This window comes from Prinia subflava, chromosome 1 (assembly GCF_021018805.1).
Source record: "Prinia subflava isolate CZ2003 ecotype Zambia chromosome 1, Cam_Psub_1.2, whole genome shotgun sequence".
Lineage (NCBI taxonomy): Eukaryota > Metazoa > Chordata > Aves > Passeriformes > Cisticolidae > Prinia > Prinia subflava.
This window is the reverse complement of record NC_086247.1, coordinates 153,084,693-153,104,826: the sequence shown is the minus strand read 5'-3', so window position 1 is coordinate 153,104,826 and position 20,134 is coordinate 153,084,693. Positions and strand designations below refer to the sequence as shown.

The 20,134-nt window shown below is 52.1% G+C and overlaps 1 protein-coding gene across 7 annotated transcripts in view; it reads right to left on the bottom strand.

The window, feature by feature from the left end:
- The window catches only part of MAP4 (microtubule associated protein 4), a 153,434-nt gene that overhangs the window by 114,249 nt on the left and 19,051 nt on the right, over positions 1-20,134 (bottom strand). For 6 of the 7 annotated variants that reach the window (XM_063417969.1, XM_063418013.1, XM_063418022.1 and 3 more), the window contains exon 2: positions 10,448-10,500. The exons of the other annotated variant lie outside the window; for it this stretch is intronic. The gene's annotated coding sequence lies outside the window, so the exon portion shown is untranslated. The remainder of the gene's footprint in view (positions 1-10,447; positions 10,501-20,134) is intronic. 7 annotated transcript variants of the gene reach the window in all.

Sequence of the window (20,134 nt, the reverse complement as noted above, 5' to 3'; positions counted from 1 at the left end):
AAAACTGCACTGGAGCTGCAGGACTGCTGTAGGAACTACAGCAACACCAAACCCCAACAGGACAATGCACGTTTGCAGCTGGAACAACAACCCACGATGCCAGGGCTGCTCCAGGAGAGGTTTTCCAAGGAACTCAGCCTTATCCCAGTGAGGATGGATCAGTGCATGCCCCACACAGCCTCAGCTTTGCACCTGCCCTGCAAGGAGCCCTTCCAAGAGGAGCTGGAGGCTCTGCACGGCTCCCCCAAACACAGCCCGTGCCAGGCAGAACAGTTTTACAGGAGTGAGGTCCTTGAGGGACCTGGGCACTCCAGCATTTGCCTTGGCTGTGATTCTGTAATTCCACAAGGAATCCATCTCACCACACATCCCACCAGTCAGAGCACTCTGGCGATCCTGGCACAGGCCAAAAGCTGCCAGCAGCCACAGGCTGTGCCACTGCTGCTCCCCATGGTGGTGCCAATGCATCCACACAAAATTCCCTTCCAAAGAGCCGGGGCACAGCCCCAGCAGCCAGGATTCCACTGAGGAATCACCCCCAGGAGGAGCTGCACCCCCAGTGCCACCACACCTCCCCTCTCATCCCCAGAGAGGAGTGATGCCATCATTCCCACCCATCCTGGAAGCTTCCAGGCCTCCACACAAAGGGAACAGAGAAATAAATACCAGTGCTCCAGGACTTCGAGGAATTCCAGTGGCGGGTAACGTCAATATTACATGTCCCTGATTAACATTATTTTCAACTCAGTAAAAGCAGTTTAAAAATAAAGTCTACATTCTGCACTTATGCAAAATGTAAGTAATTAGCTGGAGCCAGATCTGTGTCAAAGATCAAGGCAGAAGGAATATCCAAGTGCAAGAGAACCAGGGAGAATTCCTGTTTATATGTGTGCAGGTACCTGCTATCATGGAATGGTATCAGAGGATGGTTTGGCTTGAGGGATCTTAAGGACCCTCCAGTGCCACCCCTGCCATGTCAGGGACACCTCCCACTGTCCCAGGTGCTCCAATATCCAGCCTGGCCCTGGGCACTGCCAGGGATCCAAGGGCAGCCACAGCTACTGTGGGCACCCTGTGCCAGGGCCTGCCCACCCTGCCAGCCAGGCTGTGGAACTCAGCATTTCCACAGAGTCCCCTGCGATCTCAGCTCCGTGTTCAGCTGCACTGAGGGCTCTGCAAACTCTCATTTCAGACTCTCAGCTTTCCCACCAGGTCCCTTCTGGCCTTGTGTCAGGCTCCCCTGCTCAGGGTGAGGAGATTGAAGCACGAGTCTGTTTTATCAGGGCTCTCCACACAACTCCTGCTGCTCCCAGGCTGGAGAGCCACACTCTGCCCACAGAACCAGGAGACAGAGAACTCCAGACACCCAAGAGAGCAGCCCTGCTGCATTCCTGGGAAATGCACTGCAATTGCTCTGCACTTGTCCAAAAGCCTGAGGGTGTTTTGCAATTTCCAGTGGAAGGCAGCTCAGGAGAGGCAGCTCAGCTCTGTGAGGGCCCTGAGCCACCTCCCAAACCCTCCACTGGCACCACACTGATCATCAGAGCTGCCCAGAGCCACCAGACTGACAACACTGAACTGAGGCAAAGCTGCTCCAACTCCTCCTGCCCCAGCCCCTGGGAGGAGAGCGGATGGAAGGAAACCCACCTAAGGCAGCCTGGAGCGCTCAGAGCAGCGTTCCTGGGAGCAGCGAGGGATGGTGGGGAGGGGGAGGCTCACGTAGGAGAGGGCCAGACGCCAGAACAGCCACAACTGGACAAAAACCAGAGCTGGGAGGCTTTAGGAATGTCAGGCTGAGGAGAGGAAGAGCGATACAACTGCAGAGAATCACCCCAGCAGCCCACTTCCAGCCCTGACTCTGCTTCAGCTGCACCCATGCCCAGAAAAGACCTGTGGCACGCACTCGTGCCTGCAAAGAACATTTTACTATTGTAATTATGCCTGAGATGAGATAAGAGCACAGCAGCCTCCTGCATTCCCTCCCTTTGGGCAACCTCAGTGCCATTAAGCACTCAGCAGGATGGGGTAAGACTGTCCAAGTTGGATTGCTCCATCCAGAGCTGTATCCTTTCCAAGCTGATAAAAAGTCACATTAATAAACTTGCCTTAAGTTACACAGAGAGATGCTCTGCCAGAGCAGCTTCACTGGGAGGACAAGAATAACTTTCCTCTAAGCCCCAGCAGGGATTAGGGACTCTAGAAGGTGGGGATTAATGCTCTTGGCTGGCCTTCAAAAAAGCCACATGGAAGATGAGTTCATAGATAATAACTGTGAGGGACTTTCAAGCGTCGAGCTCGGCACAGGCCTACAAGCACTCAAGGGAGAGACCTAAAAAGGACTCCAAAAATCACAAATATTTATCTAAGGAAAAAAGAAGAGTCTGCCCACCTTCTGCCCAGCCCTGGAAGTTTTAGCTCCAAAAAGCCCAGTCTGAGCCCAGCCCCAGAGCCCAGCTCACCGCTGGGCCGCAGTGCCTCGCAGCAGAGGGGATTTCGTGCGCCGCTTCCCCGACAGGCAGCACCAAAAAAGGAGAGTTCATCAATCATGGGGAAGAGTCTCCTCTCCTCTCCTGGCACAGGGAAGGAGCAGTGGGGGCAGGGTAGGAAAGGGCTGTTTGCAAAGCACTTTCTCCGGAGGATGCTGGGCTGAGCCCCAGCCCCAGCAGCTGCTCCCGTCAGCTGCTTTCCTTTCTTAGCACCGGGCCCAGGGAGGAGCCTGGATCCACCTCCCTCCCACAGCAAACACACAGCAAAACCCAAAGCAAAACCCACAGCAAACACACAGCAAAACCCAGAGCAAAGCCCCCAACACTGCCCACAGCACTCCCTGGGCTGCCAGGCTCTGCCCAGAGAGGGAAGGATGATGGCACATCACTGACAGAGTGGATCACCCAACAATTCTCCTCTTTACCCCCTCATTTTTCTCCCTGCAGCCTCACCTCACTGCCACAGCCTGGGCACAACAGCTGAGTGCACACCAAGGGAGAGGTTTCACTGCAAAAGTTCACCTCAGCCCCTCAGCCCTCGTGCCAGCTCCTCTGAGTTCATCCCATTCCATGTTTGTCTTACATACATGTCTCCCAGAACAATGGAGTTTGTTCTCACGTGAGAATTTGGGCGTTAATTTTTAAGAAGGGATGAGAACTGTACAACACAAACACTGGAAGGACAAACCCAGAGACGAGAATGAGTTCAAGTCATGCTGTGAGAAAAAAATTCAGAGGTTTAGTCCAGCCTAATTATAGTTTGAGTACCACTGTGCAGGCCTCAGTGCCTTCATCAACTCACAGTTTTGCCTTATGTATATATAATAATATATAAATATGTGTATGCACACATCTGAGAGCGTAGGAGGGAAAGCAAGGGCAGAGAGGACAAATTCTGAAATTAAGCTGGGATCAGGCACAGGTTGAACCATCCCTGTTCCAGCCACTCCACTTCCACACAGGCTCCACTCCTTTCCCTGCACGGAATAATTCCAGTTGTGTCAGTGACTCTATCAGAGCAGCTACCTCACTTTTAATTAAAAGAAGCCCTTCTCCTGACAAGGTAATTACAGAGCACCAGAACCTGCCCATCAGGACACAGGACTGGAGGCTTCCACGTGAGAAAGTTCAGTGGAGAGTTGGTTTTATTCATGGCAACTCAGCACCAGCCTGGTGTTCCACAGGAGTGGAACAGCAAACCTGGCACTGCTTTTTCAAGGCAGCTTTGAAAGAGAAAATAATATTTTGTCAAGAGAAATTTGTCAAGAGAAAATTTGTCAAGAGAAAATTTGTCAAGAGAAAACAATATTCTAAAGCTTTCAAACACTACTGGAAGGTCACAAAGCTCTGGAAGAATGGACCAAAGCATTTCTATACCAAGAAATGAGTTTTAGCTATTTGTAAATTCTGCAAGATCTTGGCTACAGCAAGGGAGAGACTTTATGCACTCATCAGCTGCCTCTGAAGATTGTGGCTTTTGCAGACTCCCAGAAATGCCCCCAGAGGAACCTGGAAATGGAACAGACACCTTGGGCTGGTGCAGAGATCAGGGGCTGCTGTTTGGAAACCACAACAAAGCCTGGTGGAGGCAGATGTTTAACAAGGAAAAGCAAATGCTCTCAGTGCCCAGCTCTGTGACCACACTGGGGAACTGCTCCACGGGGACGTGCCCAGGGACCATGCACGAGCACCTCCCTCTCCATCCATGGGGATTTTCAGGGCAGGAACAAAGTTCCCTCTTTTTCTGGCCACTCAGAAACCCATGGAGAATTGAAGTCCCTAAGCACATTCAGGGTGGGAGCAGAACACACCTGGAAGGCTCCAAGCTGTGGAGCCTGTTCCTGACTGCTCTGGGATATCCCTGTTCCTTACCCTGCTGAGGACACTTTGGGATATCCCTGTTCCTAACTCTGTTAAGGACACTTTTGGGATATCCTTGTCCCTCACCCTTTCCAGGACAGCTCTGGGATACCCCAGGCTGCCTTCACACACTGGTGTGTCACTGGATCATGCTCAGAAAGGGCTTTTTGCACCACCATGGGCAATTCCATGTGTGGATTTTGTTCATCTCGGGGCAACCCCACATAGATGTAATAGGAGATTAAACATATTCCACCTTAATAGGAATTACCTCTAAGCAGGGATATTTGTGCCTACACACAGGTGAGAAAGGCAGAACTCTGCAATCCTCTTAAAGCAAGGTAGAAGCCTTTAGCTTTAAAAGCACTTCAAAATCACTCTTGGGCCCCTCTGCAAGCAGAGCTGAACCCATGAGCTACAACAGCTCAGGGAAGGATTTGTTGGAAGCTTGGGAAGCAAGACCTGCCTGCCTGTGATCCAAGGGAGAAGGGCCCTCCTGGTGGTGATGGTGCAGCTCCCAAGCACAGGGAGAGGGGTAACTGAGGCAGGGAAAGGTCCAGGGAATCACCCCAGGGAGAGCTCAGGATGCTCTGAGGGACCACGGGGCAACTCCTGGCTCCAGCAGCAGCTTCAGTGCAGAGAGGGACCCTCTCTCTCCCTCCCCAGGGAATTCCTGGGGAGATGAAAGAGCTCAGCACCCCTCGGTGCAGAGCAGGAGCCACGAGGCAGCATCACCACCCTGCCACGCCAGCCCTGCAGCTCCTGTGCTGCCCAGGGCAGGGACAGCAGAGCCAGAGCTGCAGAGCAGTGCCTGGAAACGTGTCCAGTGGCACATCCAGCAGGAATCCAGCTGCAGGGAGCTCCACCAGCCCACAGGCTCGGCAGGAACATTCCCACCTCCCCAGACAAGGACTTCCAGGTTCCTGATTTACAGAGAACCCAGCAGGCTCTGGAAGCCCCGTGTCACGCTCAGCAGCAAGGAAAGCTGAGGCCAGGCCAGCCCCTCCTGTGGCCCTGCAGCTTATCCCTTCAGCCAGGGGGATGCCAGCCCAGCCCTTAAGCTGCTGCCTCCCAGCACAGCACGTTAATTGTCCCCAGGCAGGGGGACACTCCTGCTCTCACGTGATGTTTATCCTTAGAGAGGATCCCGGGGATTTTTCTTTAGCTGCTTCAGCCCCACCGCTGGCGCAGGGCCAGAGGAGCGGCCCTGAGCTCCTCAGCAGGGACAGGGAGCAGCCTCAGCCTGCTGCAGACACACCAGGGGCATCTGCCGTGGCAGCTCAGGCAGGAAAGGCCTGGAGACTGAGGAGAAGGAACTCTGCCCACAAAGTTGTTCCTGCCACACAAAGCTCATGACAGACTCAGTAAAAAAAGCAGATGACAGGCACAGAGTGACTGCTCACATCCAACAGCTGAGCCCAATTCCTCCCCAGTGAGGCCAAAGAACAAATTCTGCACTGGAGCTTTTCTGTTGTCCTGACCTGGTTTTAATGACAAAATTCCTGCTGACTGAGAGATCAACCAACATTAGCTCCCAGTGAGCAGCACAACCACACTTGGGCAGCAGCTCTCAAAAACAGCTGCAAACTTAGGGCTGGGAGACCCAGCGTGGTCAAGGCTCCATCTTTTCAGTTTTTCTTCTAGGAAATGAGCTCAGATGTTGCAAGCAGAAGAATGCAGTCTTAGTTCAAGTAGAACAGTGCCTGTGTGGCTTATCTAGTGAAAAAATGGGATGTGCTGGTAGGCAGGAGCTTGGGGAAACGCCAAGAGGAGCCACAGCACGAGGCCTTGTGTTCGCTCTTGGTCTCAAGGAGAGAATTGTCTCTCTTGGAAATCTGATGGGGTGGCAGCAGGGGGAAGAACAGTCCTTTCTGAAATGAATTAGTGCAGAAGAACAGCTCCCCCCTTCCCAAGTGCATGCAGGAAGGCAGGGGGAGGAAGGGAGGAGCTGCTGCAGCCCAACCACCATTGTATTTACATTTCCGTGCTCCTGATAACAAACACATTCAAGGGTGCCTGGAAAATAAGGCTTTGGTTAGACAACAAAAGCTGAGATTTCATGAAAGAAAGAGCAATAAAAGACATTCCAGGTGTCCCTGCAGTGTTATCAGGCATGGTGTGGTGGTTTCCTCAGAGAACGATTCACTTTCTTATCACAGGTGCAGCATCCAGTGCCACACTGAGGTGCCCTGGGACACAGCAATTCCCTTCCAAAAGGGAAAAAAGAGGGGAATAAATAAATAAATATTCAGTGTAGAACTGGAAAAAATCTTTTGATTTTAATCAAGGGTGCTTCCCACAACACTTTAAGAAAGTAAAACCCTGAGTGGTAAAGTGACTCAGAATCCTCAAATCCCAGAATGGTTTGGGTTGGAGGGACCCTTGCCAGGACCCTCCCCCTGTCCCAGGCTGCTCCAGCCTGGCCTTGGGCACTGCCAGGGATCCAGGGGCAGCCACAGCTGCTCTGGGCACCCTGTGCCAGGGCCTCACACCCAATAAAAGTGACCCTAAAGGTGAGTTTGTGGGTGTTTCTTCCCAGATAGAGCCATTACACAACAAAGTATAAATTTACCCAGCAGGTAAGGTTTGCAGAAGTGTTTTCTCCCCACGTGTACACGTGGAACCAGCACAAGAACCAAACAAAGATCCAGGTGCCACAGTCATGGTCAGTGTCTGCACTTTAAGAGGGATGACCAAACATTGCCATGGACTTGACTGGAAGAGCTCCTGATGGAATGAGCAGGAGGAACTGGGGTATTCCCTAGGGACAATCTCAGAACACAGGCTCAGGGTTGTAAAGAAGCCCAGATATTCCTCGGGCAGGTGAATCCAAGCAGGGCAGGCAGTGCCCAGCTCCCACCAACATCTCCTCCTGCCTGCCTGCTCCCCCAGCTTCCCAGAGGGTATGGGGAGGAAGCTGCCCCTATTCCTCCTCACACTCAGTGGGCCTGGATGAAACATTCCCGGATAAATGACTGCAGGAAGCACTCGGAGCTGCTCAGAGCAGTCTGTGGGAAACACCTGGCTGGTCTGCATGTCCTGAACTGTGGAACAGCCAATGTGGAGAGGCACATGGGACTAAGGAGGCAGGTCCTGCCCAGCTCCCAGCTCTGTACAAGGGACAAATGCAAGGAGGAAAATCCCAAAGGCAAAGTCCCCTCTCTAGAGAAGCTGTGAGGTACAGCAGGACCTGCCAGAGTGCCAGGGGTGCCTGGAGAACGCTCTCAGCCATGGGTTTAGTCTGAGCAGCCTGTTGGATTCAATGATCCCTGAGGGTCCAACTGGAGATATTCCACAAAGTCTAAATCCAGTCCAGACATCCCAGGAGCCTGGAAGACCTTCAGAGCACACCGGGCCAAGCCGAGAGAGGTAGAAAAGAGGAAAAATGAAACCCACTCAAAACTGGCAGGTGCAGGAAAGGAAACACAAAGCTCTCCCATGGCCCTGTCACCGTCCCCATGCGGCCTCGCCCTGAGGAGAAGGTGACACTCCACCTCCTGTGACCTCTGCAGGTCCACTGAGGCCACGGGGACAAGCACGTGGGGCAGTCTGGGCACGGCCCCCCTCCCTCCCACCAGGGGAGATAAGCCATCTTCCTTGGCTTCTCTTCAAGTGGCTTTGAGACAACGACTTAAGATGGTTTGGCCAGCAGCCACAGCCCTGGGACCGCCAGCAGGAGCTGGGCACACCCCAGGAGCCTGGGCACAGCCACCCCAGGAACAGGGAGCACCCTGCAGCCACCCCAGGAATGAACAGGGAGCACCTTCCAGCCACCCCAGGAACAGGGAGCACCTTCCAGCCACCCCAGGAATGAACAGGGAGCACCTTCCAGCCACCCTAGGAACAGGGAGCACCTTCCAGCCTCCCCAGGAACAGGGAGCACCTTCCAGCCACCCCAGGAACAGGGAGCACCTTCCAGCCTCCCCAGGAACAGGGAGCACCTTCCAGCCTCCCCAGGAACAGGGAGCACCTTCCAGCCACCCCAGGAACAGGGAGCACCTTCCAGCCACCCCAGGAACAGGGAGAACCTTCCAGACACCCCAGGAACAGGGAGCACCCTGCAGCCACCCCAGGAATGAACAGGGAGCACCCTGCAGCCACCCCAGGAATGAACAGGGAGCACCCTGCAGCCACCCCAGGAATGAACAGGGAGCACCCTGCAGCCACCCCAGGAATGAACAGGGAGCACCCTGCAGCCACCCCAGGCACAGGGAGCACCCTGCAGCCACCCCAGGAATGAACAGGGAGCACCCTGCAGCCACCCCAGGAATGAACAGGGAGCACCCTGCAGCCACCCCAGGAATGAACAGGGAGCACCCTGCAGCCACCCCAGGAATGAACAGGGAGCACCCTGCAGCCACCCCAGGAATGAACAGGGAGCACCCTGCAGCCACCCCAGGCACAGGGAGCACCCTGCAGCCACCCCAGGAATGAACAGGGAGCACCCTGCAGCCACCCCAGGAATGAACAGGGAGCACCCTGCAGCCACCCCAGGAATGAACAGGGAGCACCCTGCAGCCACCCCAGGAATGAACAGGGAGCACCCTGCAGCCACCCCAGGAATGAACAGGGAGCACCCTGCAGCCACCCCAGGCACAGGGAGCACCTTGCACCCACCCCAGGAACAGAGACACAGGAGCCTCTTCCAGTCCCACCATGAACAGGAGCATCAGCCCCACTGAAAATAAAGGACTCTGCACCTATTGTGTTATCTCTGCGTCTGCCATTAAGGGAACCAAAGAAAAAGGCACCTGGGGAACAATTTTATCCCATAACTAGATTTTAGGAGACCTGTGAGGCTCCTGACACCTCCAGGCAGTTGCAGGAGACCACAGTGAGCAAAGCTGGTGATGTGAAGTCGAGGTGTGAGGAGCTCCACCCACGGCACTGCTCTGCTCTGCTCACTGCTGGTACCAGCACTGCCCCTCACAGCTCCAGCCTGATTTACAGGATGCACCAAACAGTGAAGGAAACAACAAATATTCCTCTCAGGACTTCAACACAAAACAGCATTGGGGAACAAACCCAAACTGCTCTGCAGAAGACACCTGGATCTCTGAGCCCATACAAGAATCAGGAATAAACTCCAATTCCACATTGTGAGCACTTCAAACACCCCGAGGGCAGAGCTGATGGCAGATCCCAGTGCAACTGCAGCTTCACTGTGCCTCCCCCAGAGGCCAGCTAGGATAAAAAACTTGGATGATCTGCTGCTCCCAATTCCCAACAAATCAAATCTGACTTGTTTTCCTTAGCCTAGTTTACCCATTTTAATCTTTTGTAGTCCTCTTACTCTGATAAAAAGAAGATTTGAGTGACCAAGTTAAACAAGATGTGAGCCCTTTGAAGCAGAAAAGGCAAAGAAAGAAAGTCCAAGTGGCCAGAAAGGATAAGCCTGGAATTCCACACCAGCCCTGTTATCCCAACCAGAACTCCAGCAATGTCTGAAACTTGAATAAATACCTGAAAGGCTGGAGCCCCTCTGCTCTGGAGCCAGGCTGGGAGAGCTGGGAATGTTCCCCTGGAGAGGAGAAGGCTCCCGGGAGAGCTCAGAGCCCCTGCCAGGGCCTGAAGGGGCTCCAGGAGAGCTGCAGAGGGACTGGGAACAAGGCCTGGAGGGACAGGACACAGGGAATGGCTCCCACTGCCAGAGGGAAGGACTGGGTGGAAGATTGGGAAGGGATTCCTGGCTGGGATTCCCAGAGCAGCTGTGGCTGTCCCTGGATCCCTGGCAGTGCCCAAGGCCAGGCTGGAGCAGCCTGGGACAGTGGGAGGTGTCCCTGCCATGGCAGGGGTGGCACTGGGTGATCCTTGAGGTCCCTTCCAACCCAGACCTTGCTGTGATTCTGTCTGGAAGGATTTGAACTGGAAGGATGTAAAAGGAGCAGTAATTAGAAGGTTTAATAGAACAGAATGGAAAGGTGAGGGCATTCCAGACGTGTCTGCTCCACAGAAGTTCCCAGTGGCAGAACTCTCATTCAGATCTCTGATGGTGGCTGCAATTCCCAGCACAGCTGTTCTGGTGTGCACACACAGCTCTACCCAACCTCTGCTTTTGAATTAAACACTTAGTGTTGGGTCATTAGAAAATCAGTTCCTACCTCACAAGCAGGTGTTCCCTGGGCAGGTCCTTCAGTCCTCAGAAACTGCTTATCTGCAAGACACAGAGCAGAAGGAATTGTGATTACAGAGCCCTGGGATGGCAGGGAATTAGGGATGCTGGGCTTCCTTCTGAGTTACTCAGAATTAGCTGAGACTTGGGAGATTTTGCTGCAGTCCCCCTCCAGTGATCCTGGCAGGTTTTCTTGGTGTTCCCTCCTCAGCAGGAGTAAGATCTCAGTGTTGCTGGGATCAGGACTGAGGGAGGGGATCCTCCCCTCTGCTCTGGAATATCCTGTCAGTGCTGGGCTCCTCAGGACCAGGAGCTGCAGGAGAGGGTCCAGCAGAGCACGGAGATGTGCAGGGCTCTGGGGCATCTCTGAGGAGCAGAGGCTGCAGGAGCTGGGCCTGCTCACCCTGGGGAAGGGAGGCTCACAGGGGATCCCAGCAATCCACACCAATCCCCCAGGGCTCTCAGAGGATGGAGCCAGGCTCTGCTCACGCTGCCAGAGACAGGGCAAGGAGCAGTGGCCACAAAGCAAAGCACAGCGAGCTGAAGAGCTTCTGCATGGAGGGGCAGAGCCCTGGAGTCTCCCTCTCTGGAGCCATCCCAAACCCCCTGGACACATCCCTGTGCCACTGCCTGGCAGGGGCTGGCCTGGGGGGTCTCCAGAGGTCCCCCCACATTCCAGCATCCTGTGGCTGCTGTTTCCCACCAACACTTCCTCAAGCTGTTTAGGATATTCCATGAAAACTGAGAGCGGCTCCTCCCTGCTTACACACCTTAACAGGTTTCCCCAAGCACAGCAGCAAAGCTGATTTAACCCAGGCTGACCAGGACATCCCTGCCCTAAGCAGCATTTCAGGTGCTCAGTGAATGGCTTAGGAGCTCCCAGGGCCCTGCCAGTCCTTGTCACCTGTGCCAGCCACATCCCAGTCACGAGCCCACCTCTCGCTGCTCCTGCTTTGTTCCTGACTTTTGCCATGATTCCAGTGCAGCTGCTCCCACCAGGTTTACCAGGGAACATCTCCTCACCTGGCTGTCACATTCCAAATTTTTCTACCCAATATTTTACATTTGTTGATAATGTTTCTTAATTGTGATGCAAACAATGCTGTTAAAAAAATTATTCTATCCCAATAATTCCTCCTTATAGCCCCCTTGGAGAAGAGAACATAAACTGAGCCATGAGGCTAAAGTATTTCAATCCACACGGAGATCTAAATGTCCAACTTGTTCTCCACCACTGCAAGTCATCAAGCCAGTCTCACAGGAAAATATCATCTCAGAACCTGCTCAGCAGTCAGACATAAACACTAACCCATGTTCCTCTCCCCACAGATGGACATTTCGTGTTCCAGGGAAGCAAAATGCCAGAGCTTTCAGCTAAATGAGGAACCAGCCCAGTGAAAAGTGTCATTTTAGCTTCAGTAAAGCAGCGATGCACTCAGGAGTGAGAAAAGCTTCCAGAAGAGTCCTGCTCCCTTCAGAAGGGCTGGGAAGGAGTTCCCACATGAATTAGGAATGGAGCAATGTCTGGAGCAGGGTTCAGCTGCACGAGGTGCTCAGTGCCAGCTCCTGAGGGGTAACAGAGGAGGAGGATAACACTATAACACCCTCCACAAACCCACACCTCTCTGCACATCTTCACTTCCAGGGGAGCCACCCTGGGACCAGCTGGGCCACCAGGGCCCTTCTCCAGCTCCTTCCCACGGGAGAACACCCACACCCCCTCCCAAGGCACCACAGCCCCACTGGCTGCTCCCCTGGCATCCATCCCACACTTCTTGCTGTGATCCACTCTCACACAGGAGATTCCAATCTCTTTGCACAGAAACCACCAAAACTTTACCTTATTTGTTAAGACAAACGACCCAGAGACCTCTCATTTCGGGCAGAATTGAAGAAAATGAGAAGCAGGAGCTCCTTTTTTAGTGCTGCTCCAGTTCAAATGGGCCAGTGCTGGGTCAGCCTGGTAACTGTGAGGTTAAATCCACCACAGGTTCTTGGTCTGGCCAACCCAACTTTTTCTTTGGTAAAGCTGCACCTCTGGTTGCTCTCTAAATAACTCCTGAAGGGCAAAATTCCTGTACTGTGGGGGTCTTAACTGCCCCCATTGTAAAACTGATGCTCTAAGTTAGGGGGTGTTCTCACTGACAAGCAGAAGTGTTAAATATCTGTGATTCTTACCCCAAACTGACAGATTTGCTGAAACTGAAGGTGTGGCTGCAAAGATTTTTTATGTTGGGTCTTAAAATAATCTGAGGGACTTCACCCCATCCCCTCACGTGATAAATTGAGGAAGACTCCTCTGTTGCAGAAGCCTTGCTGAACAGCAGGAGAAAACCCATATATCCAGCAAATCCCATCTCACATGGCCCATGACTGACCAGGAGTGTTCTCCAGTGTGGAGAAATACCTCTGAGAAGTGTTTTAATGACTAGAGATACCTGGCCATGCATTGTGACCCCAAGTTCCCGACTTCCCTCCTCCCCTGCACTGTTTTCCCACAGCTGGCAGGGAAAGCAGCAGCAGGGAAAGGCAGGGATGTCATTAATGCCACTCCCCAGCAGATCCTGCCTGCACTGTCAGAGCAGGCACTGCCTGCCATGCACTCTGCTCATGTCTGCTGGCCCGGTAAGATCCAGTTCCACATCCTGCACCAGCAGTTCTTGTTCCTCAGCTCCTCATCCTGTCAGTCCAGAACACTCCAAGGGCTTCTCCAGCTTCAGAGATTCCCCTCCCGGAAAAACTGAATCCCCTGCATGCCATTAACACTGCCTACTTCCAGGTTACACCCAGTCTCTCACCTGAGAGTTCACCAAACACACTCCATCTGCAATGCAATTCCAAAATCACATTTCAGGGCAAACATTAACAGTTCCCTTCAGGCTTTTATAATTTTGGAGGTTCTTACTACTTTTAGTAGCACCTACTCATCTCTACCAGCTTCCAGTGACAGCCCTTTGGAGGATGAGCTCCCAGCTCATCTTGCTAAGCCACCCAAACAGGATGTAAGCAGCAACTCCCCACAGAATGATCACTGCCAGTCTCCAGGGCCAAGGATGCAGGAGTTTGAGTGCCCAGAGCTCGTCTAAGTGCCTGGTTGTGATGCCAGACAGGGAGCAGAGCAATGCCCTGGATTATCCCTCTGATTCCAGCCAGGTGGAATGCACTTCAGTGCCCCTGAGTTTGTAACAGACAGGAAGAATGTGCCCTTCCCCAGATCAGAAGCCCTTATCAGCTCCCTTCAACTCCCTGAACAAGCAGCACTTGCTGTTTCCCACCCCAAATTCAGGGCTGTTTCCCGTGCCTTGCAGGAGAAAGCCCCTCAGCCTTTGAGTTTCCTGTTCTCTCCCCCTTCAGGCCTGGTTTCCAAAGCTGTGGATAAACAGCTCCCTTTAAATAGCTCCCAACACTCCCACCGTGTCTCCAGCACATCCAGGGCATGAAGATCACTTGACAGGAGAAGCTGGGAGGCGTTGCCCACCCCAGCTCCAGCATTCCACATGCAAAGCAGCCCCAGGGTGTCGAGCTCCAAAGGCAAAGGCTGGTGAACCCTGAGCTAAATATACCCCGTGCCTCTGAAATGCAGATTGGGCAGCTCAGATTTCCATCCCAGCTCTTCCCACAGCAATAACTACAACAACCTGACAAGGAATCACAGAGCCACAGGATGGTTTGGGGAGGAAGGGACCTTAAAGATCTCATTTCAATCCCTGCCACAGGCAGGGACACCTTCCCTGAGAAGGAAAATTGTCTTTATGGCCACAACCCCCCACGCTGTCTCCTTGACTGTTCCTGAACTCACCAAAATCCTAGACAAGAGTTTATTCACAAATACATGATGGACTTTTTTCCTCAATGGGCACCACAGCCAAATAATCAATGAAATTTTGTTCAGCATCAAACTTCTGCTCCCAGGGAACGGGACAGGAGGAGAGGGAACGGCCCCAGGCTGGGCCAGAGAAGGGACAGGTTGGACACCAGCTGGAATTTCTCCATGGAAAGGGTGCTCAGGCCTTGGGAGAGGCTGCCCAGGGAGGCTGTGAGTTCCCATCCCTGGAGGTGTCCAAGGGACACCACTGGATGTGGCACTCAGTGCTTTGGGGACAAGGACGGGGCCGTCAGCTTGGACTTGACGGCCTTGCAGATCTTCTCCAACCCAAGTGATGCTGGGATTTGAAAGAGACTGCTTTTACATTTAATTCCAGGCTTCAGAGTGGAGCTTCTCCCAAGAGAAGTTAAGACAGACTAATAATTTAAAGAGTCTTCAAAACACAGGATGCATTTCCACTGCACTTGAAGAGCGAAACATTTTCTAGGGAAATATTCATGACCAGCAAGTCAGAGCTCGGTGGCAGTCACGCAAGTCCTGCTGCTTGGAGAGGAGAGGATCCTCCCCACCCCAGGTAGCACAGGGAAGAGTGAAGGCCTTCCACTGCAAAGCAAGCAGACACTCCCTGGCAGCATCCACATTTCACCCTTATTGGAGGGGACAGACTTTAAAATGAGAGTCTTGGGCAGCGATTCAGGTTGACAAAGTTAAACCCCAGTGAGGCTCATACAATCAGACAGGAAATAAGCAGCTGCACAAGCGGGGCTGTTTTTATAGCACCGCGGATTTGGGGATGTCAGGAGCGATTTGAAAAAAAGAAACAATGTGCAATGACTCTGGGAAGTTGGACGAGTGACTCATGGGTTGCCACAGCATCAAGGACCAGCCAAGGACCTTCCCAAAGGGCTCTCTGGAAGGCTGGGCAGTGCAGCAAGGGCTGCACTCACCTGGGAAGGAAAGTTCCAGAAGCCAGAGCCCTCTGGTCTGTTAGTGCCCAAGAGAGGAACGTGGGACAGGCTGTGTTACAAACTGTATGTGACAGGAGCCTGGAAACACCCAGAGGAGGCTGAGATGAAGGACTTTGACACAAGCCTTGCATAGAAAAATTGAAAGATCTTTCTGAAGTGTCAAAACAAAACAAAACAAAAATCTTAACATCCAGATGCACACCAAAAAGGAACCCAGCACCAAAACCCAGGGCAGAAATTGCCCTTGGTGACAATCAGCAAAGCCTCTCCCCGTTGAGCAGAAGCTCAATAAAAAAAGAAAGTGATTTAAGCAAGAGCGAAGTGTCTCTTTTCACAGCTGAAGGATTCTTCTGCTCACAGGACTGAATTAGCTAAAATTAGCTCTCACAGTTGCATTCTCACCAGCACCTCGAGCCTCCCGTGGATGAGTAGTTTTGGTGAAAGCAGCTTTAATTTGGATTCAGAGCATGCAAATTTTAGGAGAATAGTGATTTCTGACCAGCTCCTTCCATGAACACTGATGCATAAAAAACACTGTCTTGCACATTCAAGTTTAATCCTCTTCTGAAATATTTATTTTTGGAACAATTCAGGGAACAGAAAGCCTTCAGCCCAGACGAATTACATCTAAAAATAGAGGGTTTAAAAATCCAGGAATTCTCCCTACTGTTCTGTCTAATCAATACACATCCACTGTGACTCCTGTCATCTGCTTGACTTGTCAAAGCACATCCCCACACCCACCCCTTGCCAGCATTATCCAACCTGCATCTTTTGGGATACTATAGGGTACAAACAGCATTTTTACAGTTTGAGATTCCTCAAGACTCACACACACTTTATACAAGGAGCAGCAGGAACAGAGGCAAGTCTTGAACTATGAAATCATCGTTCAAGGCTGGAGCCCCTCCAGGGCCCGTCCTGCCTTAGCTGGGAGAGCATTAATGAACTCTTTGATGGCAACAAGGAGAAGAAGCAGCTTGCATTATCCAAATGTCATTTGTCCACTAATGAGGGGCTCTCAGCCAAGTGACCTCCCTGAGATGCCTTCCTGCATCAGGGAGGAATAGGAAGGAGCTCCCCAGTGTCACAGCTGAGTTACAGAGACCAGAACATTCTCACATCTGAAATCCTGCTCTCCTCACCAGGGGTGCTACAAGCAAACAGATCTGAGACTGGAATTCTGCTCCATGGCAGCTCTGGAACAGCACCCACCAGATGTGGGAGAGGACTTCTGCCCAGGGTCAAAGGCTGCAAGAGCAAATCTCCTGAAATAAAACATCCCAGCACTACCAGAATCATCAAACATCACCTAACCCAGCAGCATGAGGGCAGCCAGAGACACAGACTGTGAGCAGCTCTTACTGAACTCTTTTTATATTCCCATCACCCCAGCCTGCTGCTCCCCTGCCACTACACCAGGGGAAACCACTACAAAACCTCCCCAGCCCACAACTGGAACAAACAGGGCACATTTGCAAGGGCTTATCTCTGAGTGCCTTTTTAAAAGTTGACATTTTTGCTGGTTTTTAAGAAGTCCTTCACGCAGTCTCTCGGCCAAGGTACACTCACCACACCCAGAGCCCAGGAGAGGACACGGCTGCTCCCCCACAGCTCCTCTGGAAGGCTGGAGCTGCTTCCAGAACAGCCCCTGGGTTTTATTCCACTTTCACCCACCACAAACCCCCGCTGTGCACATCAAAGGCTCAGTGGAATACTTTTGATGTTATGGACATGCAAAAACACAGCGTGAAGCTGTGTCCTGCCTGTGCCTAAAGGGGGCTTAGACAAAGACAGAGAGAGAAGGTGGTGATAGAACAAGGGGTGATGATGTTAAACTGAAATATCAGATATTGGGAAGGGATTCCTGGCTGGGAGGGTGGGCAGACCCTGGCACAGGGTGCCCACAGCAGCTGTGGCTGCCCCTGGATCCCTGGAAGTGTCCAAGACTGGACAGGGCTTGGAGCAGCCTGGGACAGTGGAGGTGTCCCTGCCACGGCAGGGGGTTTGGAATGGGATGATCCTTAATGTCCCTTCCAACCCAAACCATCCCATGATTCTGTATCAAACATACCCATGCACCCCTATGGAGAACTCCCTCATCCCACTGGAACCACAAAACATTGTCTTTGCTCAGCTTTGGAAAAGGAAACCCAGGAAGGAAACTGCAGGCACCAAGAGTGATTTTACCAAGTTACCCCAGATTAAAGAATGTTGTCTGCAGTGTCAGCTCAGACCCTGCTGTGGGCAAACAGCAAAGTTTGGATTTCCCACCTCCATGGGGCCCTGCAGGCTGCCACAGCAACAGCTTCAAAGCCAAGCAGCTCCTGCAGAATTCCCAACCACCTCTGACACTTTATTAGTGTGAGAAAGCACGGAAATTCATGGGACTGAAATCTCTGTACGTGTCAAGGTTGGTGCCTGCCAGGTTTCACAAGTGCAGTGCCCGAGCTGCCCGTTAATGTCTCCTCACCTGCAGCAGGTCACAGCTGCTCCTGGGGCCTGGAGCATGGAGGGATTATCCCAGGGGATGTGTGGTGGGCAGGGAGCTGCAGGTCTCACTCAGGGACTGAGCACTTCAAAACCCACCCAGCAGGGATTTTCTGGGAAGGGATCCATGTAGAGACCACTGGGTGCTCCTGGAGCTGAGCTTTGCTTGGTGCTTGTGAAGGGAGCATTTACAGGGACAGCAGCGTGGTGGAACCACTGACCTGTGCTGCTTCACCCCACACCACAACTGCCCCACTCCTGACCTAACAGTACAACAGAGATTTGGGATTTATCTAATTCCTGGCTTTTCAGGTTGGAAACTTATAATGGCAGTAGATTTGACATGGATGCTTTGGAGAAAAAAAGGAAAAAATACCAAAGTTCAACCAAATATAGGCTGGCAGCATGACCAGGACACTGGGTAAAAAGCTCTGAAAATACATATTATTTGGTTAATATATGGAGAAATATTTCCATGCAGAAGATCATCTATATATATTTCTATAAACCCGAGTCTCATGCCCAGATGTGCTGTAAATAAAGAGCAGCATCTCAGCAGATCAGTGTGACAGGTTTAATAAGCTTTGTATTTGAGGGGAAACATTTCAGATGTGCAGGAACACACGAGGAACAGGATCCAGGCATTCCCCATGTCCCCAGCAATCAGTCCCACCAAAGGTGAGGAACACTGCACAGCAAATTCAGCATCTCCTCTGCTCAGTGATGTTTTTTATGAGCTGACAGAGAACAGGTTTGGATGGGAGATTGGGAAGGGATTCCTGGCTGGGAGGGTGGACAGGTCCTGGCACAGGTGCCCAGAGCAGCTGTGGCTGCCCCTGGATCCCTGGCAGTGCCCAAGGTTGGGCTGGATGGACCTGGAACATCCTGGGACAGTGGAAATGTCCCTGCCATGGCAGGGGTGGATTGGGATGATACAAGGCCCTTTCCAACACAAACCATTGTGGAATTTTAGGATTTTGCTTCTACCTTTTCCTTTTGAGACAATCATGATACAGCAGATGCTTCATTGCTCTTTTTAGGCAGAAAGATTAAAACTTTTGTCTTTCAAATGATGTCAGACATCAACACAAGCAGTGTTCAAGGAATACATGAAAAACCAAACAATCCCTATTTTTTACTGCAGAAACACAACAGGTTTAAAGTCTCAATCATCAGCTGATTTCTCTGTGAATTCTCAAGAGCAAAACCACAAATGTGGATCAGAAAAAAAGGAAGGTATAAAAGGCATTTACACCCTGTGCAGCTTCAGGGCTGCAAATCACTGAGCTTCCCTGCTTATTTTCTGCAGTCTCCTGCTGCTGAACCCCCTTGCTCCTTGCACATGTGGGACACCAGTGAGCTCCAGCACCGAGTCACACCAAGCACAGCTCTCCCTCATTTCTTCACACACGAGGACCTCCCCCAGCTCCTGCCCGTGGTGCTGGGACCGGGGCTCACAACCAAGGACAGATTCCCCTGCTGAGGACAGAGTCAAAACTGTCCAGGGCTCAGGGAGCCACTGTCTGACAGCTGAATATTTCAGATCTTGCTATTTTAGAGCCTGGGCTGCACAGTGAAGCATTACAGCTCCTCCTGTGCTTCTAGAGCAGGGGACAAGCTGAGCCTGCCCTGCTTGACTGTGAGACAACCCTGGCATGGGGTTGTGCCCAGGTTGGGTTTTCCTTCCCCTCCTTCTTCCAGCTGAAAGGCTTTTCCAAGAGCCAGGGCTGGTCAGCAGCACGGAGGGGATATCATTTATCTAGTGGCAAAATACATCAACCACAGAATCAGAATTCCAGGGACACCTCCCACCGTCCCAGGCTGCTCCAGCCTGGCCTTGGACACTGCCAGGGATCCAGGGGCTCTGGGCACCCTGTGCCAGGGCCTGCCCACCCTCCCAGCCAGGAATCCCTTCCCAACATCCAACCTAAACCTAACTCTCTCTCAGTCTGAACCACTCCCCCCTGTCCCACCATTCCAGGCTCTTAGTTCAAGTCCCTCTCCATCTTTTTTGTTGGCTTCTAGACTACAGACTGTAGTCATAACTGCAGAAGTTAATGACACTCAAAATCAGTGCAGAGACAACAGGAGGGGTTAGAATCAACCCACACCAAACCCAGGCAGAATATTGAGCATATTCCAGAAGTCTGCAGAGGATTTTTTACCTGAAAGTTTTACATGGAAAAGATCAGATTAGCAAGAATTAAGCAATGTCTTTGTCCTGAGATACCAAAACTACTAAAATATTAAACTGATTACACACTGATTTTGTCAGGACCCCACTGTGATCCCAGCTGGGCAGAAGTCACTCAAGGAACATCCCAAATTCTCCTGGCAAATTCAGGAGAAGCCTCAAAACATCACTTGACCTCCCCCACGTGGGGACAGTGCC